The sequence below is a fragment of the Lissotriton vulgaris genome, chromosome 4_1 (assembly GCF_964263255.1).
Source record: "Lissotriton vulgaris chromosome 4_1, aLisVul1.2, whole genome shotgun sequence".
NCBI classification, from domain to species: Eukaryota; Metazoa; Chordata; class Amphibia; order Caudata; family Salamandridae; genus Lissotriton; species Lissotriton vulgaris.
This window is the reverse complement of record NC_141691.1, coordinates 1,328,485,828-1,328,504,556: the sequence shown is the minus strand read 5'-3', so window position 1 is coordinate 1,328,504,556 and position 18,729 is coordinate 1,328,485,828.

Below are 18,729 nucleotides of genomic sequence, written 5' to 3'. Positions count from 1 at the left end.
GACACATCGGAACACACACATCAAAGTTACATTGCATACAATCTGCTGGACACACAGATTGCAACACATGCCACTCAATGCTACACGCTTGCACACTCATTTCCAGTGACTCACCATTACGAGAAGAAGTTGCGTATGAGCTCACTTGCATCATGACCAAGCCCTTCATCTTCAACGGGTGGATGTTCCTGGTCCTCAGGATCCAGGATGAGTGACACTGCCTTCTCGACTGCCATGTTTTGCAGCATGCAGCACACGATGAAGATATTACAGACCTTGGCCGGGGCATATGTGAGGCATATCAGAGGGATCCGCCGGTCGTATCGAGGCACGGGAATCGACTCTTTCAGGAGGCCAAACGTCCGCTCAATCACTCCCCTGGTCTGCGCGTGTGCATTATTTTGCAGAGAGGTGTCATTAGCCTTGGCATATTGAGATATCAACAATGCCAACAAATATACATCATGCTCCTGAGCGTGTGGTGGACCAAAGCCACATGTGTCCCATCAATGGACCTAAGGACATGTGGAATCCCTCCCAGGGCATAGAATTCACCCTTGACATCTGTCAACTCTTCCGGAGCTAAAAAATCTGATGAATTCATCTACGTGCTCCAACATGGCAGCAAAAACATCACGCAGGACATGGCTGAACATTGTTTACGACTTTCCCATGACATCCCCTGTGGTTAATTGAAATGCACCTTTAGCTTGGGGCTCAGCGCAGTTGGATACCTGTGTCGCGGTTGGAGATGTGGTTTCAGCCTGTTCGTCAAGTCCAGAATCAACTGTCAAGTGAATCTGTAACGTCGGATGCAGTCATGTTCCCTCATGGTAGCCAAGTCTGGAAATGGCCTTGGTTGAGGCAGTGCCCTGCAGGACATATTTGTGAAGAATGGAGAATAACTGTCAGCCAACATCGATAGCAATGTACATAGCACATGCAAAACTGCTAGTACACATCAGGTCACTATGGAGTGTGGCGTGTGCAATACATCCAGGACACATATGGCAGCTTTCTGGCACTCCTACAGCAACTCAGATACACCAGTTGATTTAAAAATAAACATGATATGCTCTCAAATGAGCTGCTGGGCTGGTCTGTGTGAACAGCCCAAGATTTCATGAGAGTGACACACGTCGCAATACCTGCAGTGTAAGCTTGTCATCCCATCCACACAGCAGACTGCAAGGCACACGCACAGGTCACATGGAATGTCTAATGTACATATCAAACACATTGCGATTAAGGGGTGCATGTGACAACAAAACAACACAGCCATTGTCACGATGCAGACATGTATGCCTGGTGAAAAATTGATGTCTGATGCCTTCCGAGCTAAAAGCCATGAAAATGAACATGTAGCATGGTATGCGTACAGGTGAAACCATTCCCATCTCAACACGGTCCCTGGCATCGTGAGACAGGTGCCCGTAGTGATGAATGTGCCATCCCAGTGTTGATGTGCAGGACAACATCTGCATAATCATACAAATGGGAAAAGTGTGAAGGTGATGTGTACCACATAGTGCCCCATCACACATGACATGTGTCAACTGGTCATCACACAGCGATTGTGCAACAAGATCACACGCCCTGTGCTATATCACTGCCTTCTTGCAATCAAAAATAGAGAGAGGAACTAGAACAGCTAGTTTGTTTCCCCTGGGGTTAAATGAGTAAACAACAAGAACTAGCTATTAGGGTAGTGTTTGCGTACAATGTGTTTAGAATGGGAAACCATTTGGTTTGTTAGGAAGGCCCTCATCCACCAGCCTAGTTCGTGGCATGCTTCATCATCGGGCCCCACCCGAAGCACCGAGTGCGCCTCAGGTGTGCTGCGACGCCAGGCTACTGCGTAGTGGGTTTTTGGAACCTGAGTGTGCTGTGCTGATGTGCTGCGTGAGGTTTAAAATGCTGTCCTTGGGGTCCAAAAGCAGTAAGTTTATTGGTGGGCCCCAAGCAGAAAATAGAAACAAAGGCTAAGGACGTGCAGGGGTAGACTTATGGTCTCCCACGTTCAGTGTGGTCGACTAGTTTCCGCCAGGCCTTATATTTAAACTGGCTTTCATCAGGGCCTTTTATGTGTGGGTCTATTTACAGGGATATATATGATTCAGTACCCTGAATGTGTGGCACACGCTAAGGTGCTCTATGTGTGAGAGGTGTTCCCTCTCAGTTCATACTGTAAGAAAAAAGGAAGGACAGGACAAACAGAAAGAACACATATTGTTTAAAACACGCAAATTGTTAAACCACATGTATCGTGGCAGGGTGCCTTGTGCCTAAAAGTTAGCGAATAAGGCACGGGTGTCCGGCGCTTGTGGCGAAAAGTGGTAAATGCTGGTTTGGTGAAATATGCGGTAATAGTGCTAATATCTAAATGCGGCATATTATGGTGAAATTGTGGCGAGAGAATGATGCACTTTTGTTGGTAATGTTGTGCTTACTCCTATCTACATGGGACAAACTCCCAGTATCTCCTGCCGGTAGGTCCGAACTCTATGCACTCTTAAAAGTTAAAAGAGAAGAAAGAAAGGGTATGAGTAGTTGTGGCAAGGTGCTATGAGCGGTAATGTCTTGCTCGCACAGTCACAGCCAGAGGCAGCGCGACTGGCGGCTGTACCGCGAGCTTGGCAAAGCCTTCCCACTTACTTGCTATGGTCTCCTGACCCGCTGAAACACCTGTCTTCCGGCCGAGGGATCCGTAGGAACTGAGCTCCCGTGGCCGGCATGTTAAATACCCAGTGCTGGATGCAGGTGTTGCTCGTTAGAAGCTTGGTGGGCTTGTGTGAGTAGCGTTTCCTCAGCTGTGATTGGTGCGCTCCTAGTGGGCGTGTATCAATGTGAGCAGCGTCTGTAAAGGAAACATAGAAGACATACTCTCGAGCCCTACTGCACCAGAACTATGATGGTAAAAGAGTTCGGGACATTTTCCCTACTATTTTAAAAGTTTTGTTAAAAACAGCAAGGGGTCTTCACTAATATGAGTGGTGGTAAAATGGATGCCTGGTGCTGCCTCGGCAAAATTATGCGTAGACATCAATACTCTTGGACTTGCCAGCGAGTCTGAATGTGGCGTCCATATTGTTATGGTAAGAATATGGTTGGGCCAATAAGAGGCCCAGATAGCATGGCACTGCACCAGGGACTGGCTGGTGCTAATAATTAAAACCACCAAAAGACTCTCGGACGCCATGATCATTGACATACAGGCCACCGAATCATATTTCAAGACCACCATCACTTCCTTTAAAAAAAAGCTGGAGGAATCCAACAAAGAATTGGCCGAATACAAAGAATACCTAGCACAAGCCAAAATAGCCAAATTCGATAAAGATCTTAAAAAATTCGGGAAACATCACTTACAACGCATTTATTACAACGCACTACCATTACAACGCAACCATTACAACGCAAACCATTACAACGCATTGCTCTGGGGGGCGCTCTAGGATAGGGAATATATTTAATTTACTATCCAACACCTTCCCTACTATCCACGGGGACTGGAGTTGGAATAGTAAATTAAATAAATCACTATCCAGCGCTTAAAAGCACTATGCGTTGTAGTGGTATGCGATGTAAAAACCGCGTTGTAACAGCAGGCGTTGTAATAGCCTGCGTTGTAATGACACCAATCCAAAAATTCAGCTACGCAAAAGTCTACCCCTACTCGGTAGAAGACTACGTGGCCCCAACAAGACAGGGCAGATCTTCTGACACCTCAGGGGACAACACCTCGTTATCTAGCGACTCTAGCTCTGGCTCCTCAAGCCAACATAGGAACAGAGGCCGGGGACGACGCTGGTAACAACCATGGGATGCACAACAACACACAAACCAGAACTTTGGACCATCACCCTACAGCCACCCCCCTCCGAACCACGACTTTGGCTGGCCACCTATGTATCATCAGGTGTCACAGAACGTCTTCGGACAACAATACGGACCGCCTTTATTAGGACTCGGCAGACGATCGAGAGGCCGCAGGAGAAACACACTACAGGTACACTGGGCACAAGAGGACGGACCAGTAAGTGCCAACACCAGAAACAAAACCAAGGAAACACTCCCGGGAACTAGCGGGAACCACTAACCACTGAGCCACCAGCACCATCATTGGTCTTCAATCTCTCATCTTCCCCACTAACAGCAATGGAAGAGCAAGTCCTTAACAAAGGCCTCTCCTTTGTCCCAACCAAAAGCGTGGACAAGTTCAGTCTCCACATGGAGCTGGCCGATTCCTTCCGAAAGTTAAAATTAAAAGCTTTCTTCGAAAAACCACAAGATACAAGTGAAACAGGACAAGCAAATGAAACAGGCCTCCGACCCAAGTCAACATTTATACCTCCACCGTCGAGCATTCCGGTCAAAATTTTGACGTTTGAACAAGCCGTCTACAATGAGTTTTAAGGAATAACCCAACCAAGATATACAGCAACCTTTCCAAGAAGGAACGAGAGGCCCTGCAATCCCTCCAAAATAATGATGATATCATCATCAAGCCCGCGGATAAAGGCAGAGGAATCGCTATCCAGGATAAACAAGCATACAGAGCAGAATGCCAAAGACTCCTGGACGACACCCAAAACTACAAACGCCTCAACGAGGATCCCACCAACAACCTACGAGTCACCATAACCAACTTGGTGACAATGGCCGCAGACCTAAACCAAATTTCAAAGCAAGAGGCAACTTCCCTCTGTAAAAGTAACCCAAAAGTCCTGTACTTTTATACAGTGCCTAAAATCCATAAATCGACACGACCACCTCCGGGCCGCCCAATAGTTTCAGGCATCAACTCACTCCTTGAACCCCTGTCAAGGTTCTGTGATTTTTTCCTTAATCCCCTTGTATACGCTGCATTCACATACATCATTGACACTAAACACTTGCTGTCACTAATCTCGGAAATGGATTTTGGCCCAACTACCCAACTACTAGTCAGCCTGGACGTTGAGAGCCTGTACACTAGCTTACCCCAGGATGCCACACTCAAAGTACTTGAGGAAACGCTCACAAATGCCAATGGCAATACACAACACCCAGAGAGTTAATTCTGGATTGCGCAAGATTAGCTCTCAAGGAGAACTATTTTGAATTCAAAGGCACATACTACCTTCAAACCAATGGCACCTCTATGGGCAGCGTCTTTGCCCTCAGTGTGGCCGGACTCTACGTCTACAACCTGGAACTAACAAACATCATGTCACCCGCCAACCCTTTCAAAGGCTCAATGGCCTTTTGGCACTGCTATATCGACGACGTCCTACTAATCTGGAATGACAGTGAGGAAGCACTGAGCCTCTTCCTCACCTGGCTGACTGAGGAAGACCAGTTCCTGCACTTCACCGCCACCAGCAGCTGCAAAGAATTACTGTTACTTGACTTACTGATTGAACCCAGAGATGGCAAACTTGCCACCACAACCTACTACAAACCGACGGCTAGGAACTCATTACTCCAATTCGGAAGCTTCCATCCTTGTCCACTCAGGGAAACCCTGCCCGTTGGTCAATTTTTACGCATCAGGCGTAATTGCAGCACCAGACAGTATTACAACCAACAGGCAGGGATCTAGCCAAGAAAATACAACAACGTGGCTACCCAAAGAGAATTATTGAAAACACCAAAAAAGTGCAAAAAAACAAAACCGAGAGGCCGATGTTGGAGACGCCAGATAGACCAAAAGATATCCCCCCACTCACTTGTGTCACAACCTATACCAGCATTTCCACCCAAGTTGCTAAGATAATCAGAAAGAACGGGAGGATCTTTAATTCCGGAAACCGCAAATGGGAACAACCTCTTTTTGCCTACAAGAAATCCAGCAGCATAAGGGATCAACTAATGGCCAAACAAACTAAGAAAAGTGAACCTACAACAACCCCCACAATACACACCACATGGGGGCTACCCAGAGTCACAGGTCACTACCCCTGCGGGGACTGCAGCGTCTGTCATCTCACTCAGCACAGCAAGACCTTAGACCTGGAACCAGGGAGAACATGACACCAATTGAAACATACCAATTGCAATTCGGCAAACCTTATATATCTAATTGTATGTCCATGCCAATTGAGAAACGTGGAAATGACCACAAGGAAAGTGTGTACACGTATCACGGAGCACCGAAGCACTATCCGGTGTAAAAAAACTAACAGCAAACTCATGGACCATTTCCTCCAAACAGGGCACACACCTAATGAGATATGGTGGACAGTAATTGAGCAAATTCCTGTCCAACCGACAGACAATGAGAAAAATCTATTACTGAAGGAACAACGCTGGATTTACATATTGTCCACTTACCTTGAAGGCCTCAATGACAAAATTCTGTGGAATAGCCTAAATCAATCAATCAATCAATCATAGCATTTATATAGCGGCTACTCACCCGGAGGGTCTCAAGGCGCTTGGGGGGGGGGGGGGTCCGCTACTGCTCGAACAGCCAGGTCTTGAGCTGCTTCCTGAAGGTGAGGTGGTCTTGGGTCAGGCGGAGGTGGGTCGAGAGGGAGTTTCACATCTTGGCGGCGAGGTGGGAGAAGTATCTTCCTCCCGTGGTGGCTCTTCGGATGTGGGGCTCGGCGGCGAGGGTGTGGTTGGTTGATCGAAGCTGGAGTGTGGGAGTGTATAAGTTGAGGCAGCTGTTGAGGTATCTTGGGCCTTGATTGTGTAGGGCTTTGTGTGCATGGGTGAGGAGTCGGAACATGATTCTCTTGTTGACCGGGAGCCAGTGCAGGTCTCTCAGGTGTCCGGAGATGTGGCTGTGTCGGGGGATGTCCAGGATGAGTCTTGCTGGGGCGTTCTATATTCGCTGGAGTCTCTTCTGGAGTCTGGCAGTGGTTCCGGCGTAGAGGGAGTTGCCGTAGTCCAGTCGGCTGGTGACGAGGGCCTGGGTGACCGTCTTCCTGGTCTCGGTGGGGATCCAACGGAAGATATTACGTAGCATGCGCAGGATGTTGAAGCATGACGAGGAGACGGCGTTGACTTGTCTGGTCATGGTGAGGGAGGAGTCCAGGATGAAGCCTAGGTTGCGTGCGTGGTCTGTTCGTTTGGGTGCGCTGCCCAGGGCGGGGGGCCACCAGGAGTCATCCCAGGCGGAGGGTGAAGATCCCAGGATGAGGACTTCCATCTTGCCTGAGTTCAGTTTCAGGCGGCTGTTCTTCATCCACTCGGCTACGTCTTTCATCCCCTCGTGTAGGCTGGCACTGGCGGTGGCGGGGTCGTTGGTGAGGGAGAGGATCAGCTGGGTGTCGTCGGCGTAAGAGATGATGTTGAGGTTGTGTTGGCGTGCGATGGCCGCAAGGGGGCTCATGTAGACATTGAAGAGGGCGGGGCTGAGCGAGGAGCCTTGAGGAACGCCGCAGATGACTTCGGTGGCTTCTGATCTGAATGGGGGAGGCGGACTCGTTGAGTCCTTCAGGCGAGGAAGGAGATGATCCCTTCTAGTGCCTTCTCTTGGATTCCGACGTTGCTGAGGCGCTGCTCTAGGGTGCGGTGGTAGACAGTGTCGAAAGCTGCGGAAAGGTCCAGGAGGATGAGGGCCGCTGTTTTCCCGTTGTCGAGCAGGGCTTGGTTGTCATCAGTGGCAGCGATGAGGGCGGTCTCGGTGCTGTGGTTGGCCCAGAAGCCGGACTGCGAGTGGTCGAGGGATCCATTTGTCTCGAGGAAGGCGTCCTGCTGATTGTTGACGGTCTTCCCGATGACTTTGGCCGGAAACGGGAGGAGCGAGATGGGGCGGTAGTTTTTGAGTTCGGTGGGGTCCGCTGATGGTTTCTTCAGTAGAGCGCTGAGTTCGGCATGCTTCCAACTCTCCGGGAAGGTCGCTGTGTCGAAGGAGGTGTTGATGATGTCCCGTAGGTGGGGTGCGATGACGGAGTCGGCCTTGTTGAAGACGTGGTGAGGGCAGGGGTCGGTTGGAGATCCTGAGTGGATGGAATTCATCGTGCATAGGGTTTCCTCGGTGTTGATTGGGGTCCAGGCGCAGAGGGTGGTGGTGGGGGGTGCAGGTGCTGTCGTGGGGTGCGTCGGCTCTGTGCTGAAGCTGTTGTGTATGTCCGCGATCTTGTTGTGGAAGTAGGAGGCGAGGGAGTTGCAGAGGTCTTGTGATGGGGTGATGTCGTTGTTTCTGGCGCTGGGGTTGGAGAGCTCTTTGACGATGTTGAAGAGTTCCTTCCTGTTGTGGGCGTTGTTGTCCAGTCGTTCCTTGAATGCGGTTTTCTTGGTGGTGTGGATCAGTTGGTGGTGTTTTTGAGTGGCAGGCTTGAGGGTGGTCATGTTGTCTGGTGTTGGGACTCTGCGCCAGGCTCTCTCGAGGGCTCGGCAATTCCTCTTGGAGCTCTTGAGTTCGTCGGTGAACCATGGTGCTTTCTTACTGCCGGGTCTGCTGGGCGGGGTCCTTAGTGGGGCGAGGTCGTCTGCGCAGTTGCTGATCCAATTCGTGAGGTTGTTGGTGGCCTGGCTGGGGTTCGCTGAGCTGGCTGGGGGGTCCTGGCTCAAGGAAGCCGCGAGCTGGTCGGCTGTGATCTTGTTCCAGCTTCTGCGTGCAACCTGTTGCTGGTGGTGGTGTATCGTGTTCTTTCTGTAGCTGAAGTGGACGCAGCTGTGGTCCGTCCAGTGGAGTCCGGTGGCGTGGCTGAAGGAGATGTCCTTGCTGGAGGAGAAGACGGGGTCGAGTGTGTGTCCGGCGTAGTGGGTGGGGGGGTCACCAGCTGCTTTAGACCGAGGGTGGCAAGGTTGTCCAGCAGGGTGGCGGTGTTGCGGTCGTTGTTGTTCTCCAGGTGGAAGTTGAGGTCCCCGAGGAGGATGTAGTCAGCGGAGGGGAGAGCGTGCGGGCTGATGAAGTCGGCGATGTCTTCGCTGAACTGTGTGCTTGGTCCCGGGGGTCTCTAGATGAGGGTGCCTCTGAGGGTGGTCTTGGGGTCGGTGTGGATCTGGAAGTGCAGGTGTTCGGCGGTTGTGAGGGTGTCGTCGGAGTTGCTCGTGATGGGGATGGTGTGGATGATGGCGATGCCTCCTCCAGTCTGGTTGCCGCGGTCCCTCCGGATGATCTTGTAACCATCTGGGATGGCGATGGCGATGTTAGGCCCTGAGAAGGCGTTCATCCAGGTTTCCGTGAGGAAGGCGACGTCTGGTGATGTTGTGTCGAGGAGGTTCCAGAGCTCCATGGCGTGTCTGTGGACGGAGCGGGTGTTGAGCAGGATGCACTTCAGGTGGTTGCTGCTGGTTCTTGGCTTGGTGGGTGCGGGTGCGGAGCAGGTCCGGATGCAGGAGAACTTGCAGGAGTGACAGCTGAAGGGTCCGTGGGTGCGCCTCGGGGTGGCTCAGTAGCATCCAGGGATCCCGCCGGTGTTGAGTGCGATGAGTTTGGTGGCGTCGTAGGTCAGTCGGGTCGTCTTGCGTCGGTGGGGACCAGGGGTCCGGGCGCTGGGCGCGGTCCAGACGCGGACGGGGGCAGACGGGCTTGCCTTTGGCGCACCTTCGGCGCACAATCGGCGCGCCCGCTGCGCGTCAACGCTGCGCGTACGCACGGTCTCCATTTATGGCGAAGTGGGAGGGAGAGAGGAGCAGCTGGGAGGCGGGAGCGGGGAGGGCACAGAAGGAAAGGGGGTGTGGCCGCACGCAGGCGGCGGGAAGCGGGGAGCGGGGCGGGGGGCACAGGGGCAGAGAGGGAACGGCACAGAACAACAGTATGGGAGACAAAAATGAAAATCAGGCAATCTAGACAAACAATATGGGGGACAGTGCAGTAGGATGCACATAAAACGAAAGAAAGTACACAGAGTCAATCACAAGCACGTTACTACGGCGGGAGCGGGGTCGTCGGGGCGGGCTCAGGGAGGCTGAGGACAGCAGCGGGGGGAAAGCACACGCTACAGCTGGTGGCCGTGCGGCGCGGGGGTGTCCTGAGGGCAAGTGACAGGATGCCTATCGATAATGAGACTTTGACCCCGTGGGCACCCCTTGGTATCTCAGACACCCGGCCAGTACACCCTGAATCACCAGTACTTGGCCTTATGATAACCACACATCCCTTGCTTGGGACATGACTAGCACCTCAGGTGGCATCACTCACCCCCCCTACAAAACTGTAGCTAATACAATACATTATGAGGCGGCAATCATGGGCCGTTGTGCATTTACCAGCGTACACGTGCCTGTAATGGCCCAACAGGCACAGGACATCCACCAGCAAGCCCAAGCATCCCCGCCCAGGTTGCACCACATGTCTTTTTACAATTTTATATGGTTCTGGCAACCCTTCCTGGTAAAATACTCCCTGAACAGCATGTAGTGACAACCCCTCTTTTATCACCATGCGCTTACCAACACACACGCGCCTTTTATTGGCCCAACCATATTCATACCATAACATTATGGACGCCACATTCAGACTCGCTGGCAAGTCCAAGAGTATTGATGTCTACGCATAATTTTGCCCAGGCAGCACCAGGCATCCATTTTACCACCACTCATATTGTTTTGGTCTATTAGTTAAGACCCCTTGCTGTTTTTAACAAAACCTTTAAAATAATAGGGAAAATGTCCCGAACTCTTTTACCATCATAGTTCTGGTGCAGTAGGGCTCGAGAGTATGTCTTCTATGATTCCTTTACAGACGCTGCTCACATTGAGACAGGCCCAGTAGGAGAGCACCAAACACAGCTGAGGAAATGCTACTCACACAAGCCCCACCCAGCTTCTAACGAGCAACACCTGCATCCAGCACTCGGCCAGACGACAGGTGTTTCAGCGGGTCAGGAGACCATAGCAAGTAAGTGGGGAGGCTTTGCCAAGCTCGCGGTACAGCCACCAGTCGCGCTGCCTCTGGCCGTGACTGTGCGAGCAGGACATTACCGCTCGTAGCACTTAGCCACAACTACTCATAAACTTTCTTTCTTCTCTTTTAACTTTTAAGAGTGCATAGAGTCCTGACCTACCGGCAGGAGATCCTGGGAGTTTGTCCCCTGTAGATAGGAGTAAGCACAACATTACCAACAAAAGTGCATCTTTCTCTCGCCACTATTTCACCATAATATGCCGCATTTAGATATTAGCACTACTACTGCATATTTCACGAAACCGGCATTTACCACGTTTCGCCACAAAGCGCCGGACACCGTGCCTTATTTGCTCACTTTTAGGCACAAGGCGCCCTGCCACGATACATGTGGTTTAACAATTTGCGTGTTTTAAACAATATGCGTTTTTTCTGTTTGTCCTGTCCTTCCTTTTCCTTACAGGAAACACCTCTCACACATAGTGCACCTTAGCGTGTGCCACACATTCAGGGTACTGAATCATATATATCCCTGTAAATACACCCACACAGAAAAGGTCCTGATGAAATCCAGTTTAAATAGAAGGCCTGGCTGAAACTAGTCGACCACACTGGACGTGGGAGACCATAAGTCTACCCCTACACGTCCTTAGCCTTTGTTTTTATTTTCTGCCTGGGGCCCACCAATAAACTTACTGCTTTGGGACCCAAAGGACAGCATTTTAAACCTCACGCAGCACATCAGCACAGCACACTCAGGTTCCAAAAACCCGCTCCGCAGTAGCCTGGCGTCGCAGCACACCTGAGGCGCACTTGGTGCCTCGGGTAGGGCCCAATGATGAAGCATGCCACCAACTAGGCTGGTGGATGAGGGCCTTCCTAACAAACCAAATGGTTTCCCATACTAAACACATAGTACGCAAACACTACCCTAATAGCTATATCACTGCCTGCCACACCTAGGGCCTGCTCATGTAAGTATGCAATGACAAGAACTTGATAGACATCCTTGTTTAAAACGTACCCCTACATCCTTGCCATGTGTGCGCCTCGTATCACTATTGTAATGGTGCCATACGTGAGCATGTGAACCGTACTGTCTGAAACGCACCGTACCCCTGCATTCACTACAGCGTGTGAAGCATACTGTCTGAAACGCACCGTACCCCTGCATTCACTACACCGTGTGAACCGTACTGTCTGAAACACACCGTACCCATGCATTTACTACAGCGTGTGAACCTTACTGCCTGAAATGCACCGTACCCCTGCATTTACTACAGCGTGTGAACCTTACCGTCTGAAACGCACCGTTCCCCTGCATTCACTACAGCCTGTGAACCGTACCATCTGAAACGCACATACCCCTGCATTCTCTACAGCGTGTGAACCTTACCATCTGAAACGCACTGTACCCCTGCATTCACTACAGCGTGTGAACTGTACCGTCTGAAACGCACAGTACCCCTGCATTTACTACAGCGTGTGAACCTTACCATCTAAAACGCACTGTACCCATGCATTTACTACAGCGTGTGAACCTACCGTCTGAAACGCACCGTACCCCTGCATTCACTACAGCGTGTGAACCTTACCATCTGAAACGCACCATACCCCTTAATTTACTACAGCATGTGAACCTTACCGTTGTAAACGCCCCGTACCCCTGCATTCACTACAGCCTGTGAACTGTACCGTCTGAAATGCACCGTACCCCTGCATTCACTACAGCGTGTGAACCTTACCATCTGAAACACACCATACACCTTCATTTACTACAGCATGTGAACCTTACCGTTGTTAACGCACCGTACCCCAGCATTCACTACAGCCTGTGAACTGTACCGTCTGAAACGCACCATTCCCCTGCATTCCGTGCATGTGTGCGCCTCATATCTCTATTGTAATTGTGCCATACGCAAGAGCAACATACCCCTACATTATGTGTGTGTGTGCGCATCGTATCACTATTGTGATCGTGCCATACGCGAGCTCACCGTTCCCCTGCATTCCGTGCGTGTGTGCGCATAATATCACTATTGTAATCGTGCCATTCGCGAGCGCACCGTTCCCCTGCATTCCGTGCGTGTGTGCACATCGTATCACTATTGTAATCGTGCCATACGCGAGCGCAACGTACCCTACATTTCGTGCGTGTGTGCGCATCGTATCACTATTGTAATCGTTAGAAAAGAGTATTTCCCTGGACCGTGAATTTGAGAAAACCCAATGTAACAATATAATGCAAAAACGTAATTCTATATACAAATTGAATATTTATTAAAAATACATGTTAAAAAAGAAGCATTACAACTTGTATTCAGTTCTCAGTGCCCCACAATACAAAAATATCCATAAAATCACACTAAACACATTAGGACAATTATGACCAGCATAATTACACAAGACAGAACAAGTTGTATGACTTTAAATTTCTCAATACTATTTGTACATCTCATATATTATTTCGCAACACAATGTCATGCATTTTCAAATAATTAATGATTGACAAAAGTGTGCTTTATGTGATTGCACAGGTGGATGCGTCGACGCGTTTCGATGGCTTAAATGATTCACACCATCTTTTTCAAGACAAATTTGGTTTCTCTGTCTCTGTAAGAGTTTTTTCCTCTTTTCCCTTTGTTGGATTGCCGCCCTCTATGTTATAGATAAGATTGTGTTTGAAGAGTCCCCTCTGGGTGTTCTGTTCCTTTCTCTTGTGGGCTCTTGTATAGATTTAAATTAGGGCTCCTATATATTGGTTATTCTGTCTTATTCTTAGGCTTATTGTTCGCTCAAAGGGCGTTTTCTCCTGCTGAGAACAATCTTATCATGAGTCTTTTGAGATGAAAAAATCGCTGGCTCCTTCTATTTAGTACCGGTTTTTGACGGATACTTTTCTCCCTCTAATCAATTCAGGAGGATACAGCGTTGCGGATTTTCCTACTTTGGTACGTAGCGTCTTCTCATAGAGTCTGGCTCCGTCTGCCGCGATAAAAAGTCGTAGTCGTGCGCAACGTACCCCTGCATTCCATGCATGTGTGCGCATCCTATCACTATTGTAATCGTGCCATTCACGAGCGCCTGAAACGCACCGTACACGTGTGTGTATGTCAAAAAAGAGTTAGGGGACACCTAGGGGACGAGTAGTAGGCCCTCAATGCATCCTGGTTGTCATGGACACTGAGATTTGAGTGTGTGCTGCAGGTGCCCTGCAAAATTCAGTTAGTCATAAATATACAATGTTTCAAAATGATTGTGGAGCTAAGGCTCAAATTTTAAACCATGTAAATGTGTGTCAGGGCCTTATGTGTGAAGGGATTGGATGAAACGTAGGATGCAAACTAATCTGGCCTATCACACTGTACTCCTGAAACTTAGAGCCCCTCAGCAGCAATGATTTAAGTCTGCATGTAGCCCTGGGAGAGTAATTGCCTGCACAACATTGGGGTGGACCACACTGCTGCTGTCTCTGCATCCTCAGGCATATCATGATGGCTCATACTTTGGGTAGGGCCCTAGCCTTCAGTGAGGAATGAATTAATTTATTTGTTTGGTTACTAAAAGCCATTACATAAAACCAAAATACAAAGGTAACAACATTACAAAATTTAAAATCAAGGAAATTGCAAAGGTCCATAAATGCAGAGCATGCAGGGCAAAGCTTCATAGGCCGACAGGAGGCTCTGGAGTCCGGTCTGTGGAAGCCATCAACCTGGCCCAAGCTTGAAAGATGAACTTTCCAAAGGCCGCCATGTGCTTTACCGTGGCAAGGGTATACAGATGAGTAATCCCTTCCTCTGCGGTGCGTAACCCCGATTGTCTTAGTGCTGGCCTGAGGTAAAGACTACGGGCCAAGCGTAGGGCCGGGCAGCAGAACGGGAGGTGGGCCAAGGACTCACGTTTATACTTGCAGAGCCTGCATTCCCGGACTTCAAGGCTGGCCAGACCTCAGGAATATAGTTCTTTAAGGGGCAGTGGGTGTAGTCTATAAGCCAAAATCTTATGGAGGGCTGCACGGCCCACCGCCTGCTTGAGATGATGTTTGGAAGAATGCTGGGTGTGCGGAAGACACAAGGTCTTATGCAAGTCTTTTCTACTCGGGAGCCCAGATTCAGTTCCCGTGACCGCACACGCACTTGTTTTTGTATCGCATTCTTGATGGCAAAATATTTGACATATTCAGGGTTCCATGAGTCCATGGCAAGTTTGAGCTGGGTCTTAGCCACTTGGAGGGTGGCCGACCAGGGGTTCTCAAGTTCTGTGAAAATACATTTCAAGACTGCCTTTAATGTGTTCTCCTGTGCCGCCGTTGTAATATTTACTTAGGGCGGCCAACTCTTCCAGGTTTTGCTGGTTGAGCAAGAACTCCAGACGAACAAGGGTGTTTCTAGTACACCTTGGAAGGTGGAAGACTTTCTTGTATGCTCTGCACTGAATTTTTTCCAATTCGTTACTCAGTTTGCCCGGGAATGCCTGTAGAGCGTAGCTAAGTGCCGGCATAAGTTTGGCTTTAAGAACTCTATTAATGGCTGTTGTGGATGGGCTATGTAAGGATGCTTGCAGCTTGCAAATGGCATAGGTGATGGATTTACCTTTGGCTTGGATAGACTTAAGGTGGGCACTTGCGAGCCCCGATTCCTGGAAGCAAATACCCAAGTAGGTGTACCGCTGCGTGGAGTCCAGAAGGAGGTTGCCTAGTCTCCATTTTATAGCTTTCTTCCTAGGGTAATGACCAAAAATAATTACTTTTGACTTGCTTGGGTTTGCGACAGCCTGTTTTTGTCGTTGTACTTGGCAAGAGCCGTCAGCACCTTCTGTAGCCCCATTCTCGTGTGGTCAAAAAGAACCATGTCATCAGCATATTGCATGAAAATATTTTTTTTTCCACCAATCTTTGGGGTGGCCAGGGCAGCCCCAGTCAGAGCCTTCTTCATGTCTGCTGTGTATAAATTGAACAATAGTGGGGCTAACACACACCCTTGTTTTAAGCCTCTGTCTGTGTTGATCTTAGCTGATGCATGGTCCCTCAAGAGTTTAATTCGCACCCATGTTTTTTGATAAAGGGACTGTATCGCTCTTAGCAGTACCGGGTTGATGTTCCATTGGACCAGCTTATTCCACAGAAATTGCACGGTCTACCCCATCGAAAGCCGCCGAGTAAACAATAAAGCATGCGAAGAGGGGAAGGCTTTTGCTTTTCCGAGCGCGATGTGACAGGAAAGAAAGAGCGATGATGTTGTCGACTGTGGCAGACCCTGGTCTAAAACCGGCTTGACAAAATGGGAGGATGCCTTCTGCGCTCGTCCAGTCTACGAGGGCCCTCAAGATGGTGCTGGCATAAGCTTTTCCCTCAATATCAAGCAGTGCAATCATGCGGTAGTTGGTAGGTTCAGTTTTTGGGCCTTTTTTGTGGATGAGCTGTAAAAGCGAGCCTCTCCATGAGTCTGGTACGTTCCCCCGGCACCAGCATTCAGAATACAAGTGGGTCAGATTGGTGGACCAAAAGTCGATATTTGCCTTGAATAGATGTCCAGGGAGACCATTAGGACCTGGAGCAGCGTTTTGTCTGATGTTTTTAATGATTTTAGAGACAAGCCATTTCCCCGGTGGAGCCTTCAGCTCGGCGTATGTGCCTAGATTATCTCCAACCTTGGGTGCGTCAATTTGCATGTTAGCAGTGCCATCATTAGTATATAGTGCTTTTACATAGGCAACCCAAGTAGAGGCTTCAAGGGAGTTTTCTCTGTGATTTATGTCTCTGCCCAGGTTGCATATGTACTTCCAAAACTCCTGTGATTGTACCGGGATCAATAAGTCAAAAATTATTAGCCACTGTGCTTCACAATGGGCACGTTTTGCTGCCCAAACCTTCTTTGCGTGGCTTTTTTTGGCTTCTTGTAGTTCGATATTGTTTAAACTTGTCCCAATTTTGCGGAAAAGTTTTCGGGCCCGATTCACAGAATGAACTTACTACTTTTGGCATTCACAGAATGCACTTACTACTTTTGGTATTCACAGAATGAACTTATTCATTTCGGTATTCACAGAAGTTAGGACTACTAACTTTAGGACTCCTAAATGCCTTCTGTGAATACCGAAAGTCTTAAAATTAGGATTTTTCTCAATTTAGTAGTAGTAAAGTTAGGACTACTAACTTTAAGACGCCTAAATGCCTTCTGTGAATACCGAAAGTCTTAAAATTAGGATTTTTCTCAATTTAGTAGTAGTAAAGTTAGGACTACTAACTTTAGGACGCCTAAATGCCTTCTGTAAATACTGAAAGTCTTAAAATTACGATTTTTCTCAATTTAGTAGTAGTAAAATTAGGACTAACTTTACTACTACTAAATTGAGAAAAATCGTAATTTTAAGACTTTCGGTATTCACAGAAGGCATTTAGGCGTCCTAAAGTTAGTAGTCCTAACTTTACTACTACTAAATTGAGAACAATCCTAATTTTAAGACTTTCGGTATTCACAGAAGGCATTTAGGCGTCCTAAAGTTAGTAGTCCTAACTTTACTACTACTAAATTGAGAAAAATCCTAATGTTAAGACTTTCGGTATTCACAGAAGGCATTTAGGCGTCCTAAAGTTAGTAGTCCTAACTTTACTACTACTAAATTGAGAAAAATCCTAATTTTAAGACTTTCGGTATTCACAGAAGGCATTTAGGAGTCCTAAAGTTAGTAGTCCTAACTTCTGTGAATACCGAAATGAGTAAGTTCATTCTGTGAATACCAAAAGTAGTAAGTGCATTCTGTGAATGCCAAAAGTAGTAAGTTCATTCTGTGAATCGGGCCCTTCGTTTTTTATTTAGATTTTTGGCGCTTATTTTAATTTCAGAGTTATACCCATATATAGGTGAGGTGCGCCTGTGTGATGTAATATTCAAATTCCCGCGAAGAGTCACTGCCTTCAGTGAGGAGGAAAACAAGGCCCTGCTGGATGCCCTTCTACCACAGTACAGCAAGCTGTATGGGAGACCAGAGGAGCAGGTGAGTGCTGACTGCACAACCTTTGAGTGTGCACCTATTGTGTGAGTGTCACAACAGGCATTGTGTATTGGTGGGACAGACATGCAATGTGGTTGTGAGTGAGTCCCAGGGGTGTACATGGTGGTGTCCCTCATGTAGAGCATGATGTAGTTCATGTGTGTTCACTCCTCACTTGCATTGTGCTTACTGTGACCTTCACTGTATAGTGAATGACACTTTCAGCCATGCCAGACCTTGAAGGATTCATTCTCAAATGTCCTGAGGTGGAACAGTGTTCCACCAGGAGTGACCGGTGACTGTACTCACAGATGTTTATGACTTGAGGGGAACTGTGGTGAGATTGTCCAAATGATGTGTTAGACCTCATGAACATTGATGTGTGTGAATGTTCCTTGTCATCTGACTGAGTGTGTATCTGATGTCTTGCAACACTGCTGCATGGCGTAGGCAGCTGCTCTGCCATCTGATGTGACATGTAAGCAGTGCTGTGTGCCTGAATTGCTAGCACGACACCTGTGACACCCCATTGTCTAATGGCACAGGTACAAAGTGAGGGTTATTTCCGCTGTTGTCAGTGACAGGCGAGTGTTCTGTGCCAGGGTGTGTCTGTCTGGTCTGCTGAGGGTTCTCAAGTGGAGTGGGATATGTGAGTGCTTGTCACGTGCTGTCACTAACCCTGCAGTTGCATGTGTTACCCAGTGTTTGCCATGATCTGTGAGTCTGTTGCACATGTTAAGCCATCTGTAGGCTTTCAATACCATGTAGTGCATTGTGGCTTGCACACAGGCCTAATTCCCATGGACAATGATGCAAGTCTTGTCACCATCCTATGCCCTGTTCACATTATCAATGGTGTGCAAGTGTGTGTGTGTCGGGGACATGGAGCCGGTGCAGTGATGTTGTTTCACTTTGTCTTCCTGACAGGTAACTGCCTACGAGAAGGG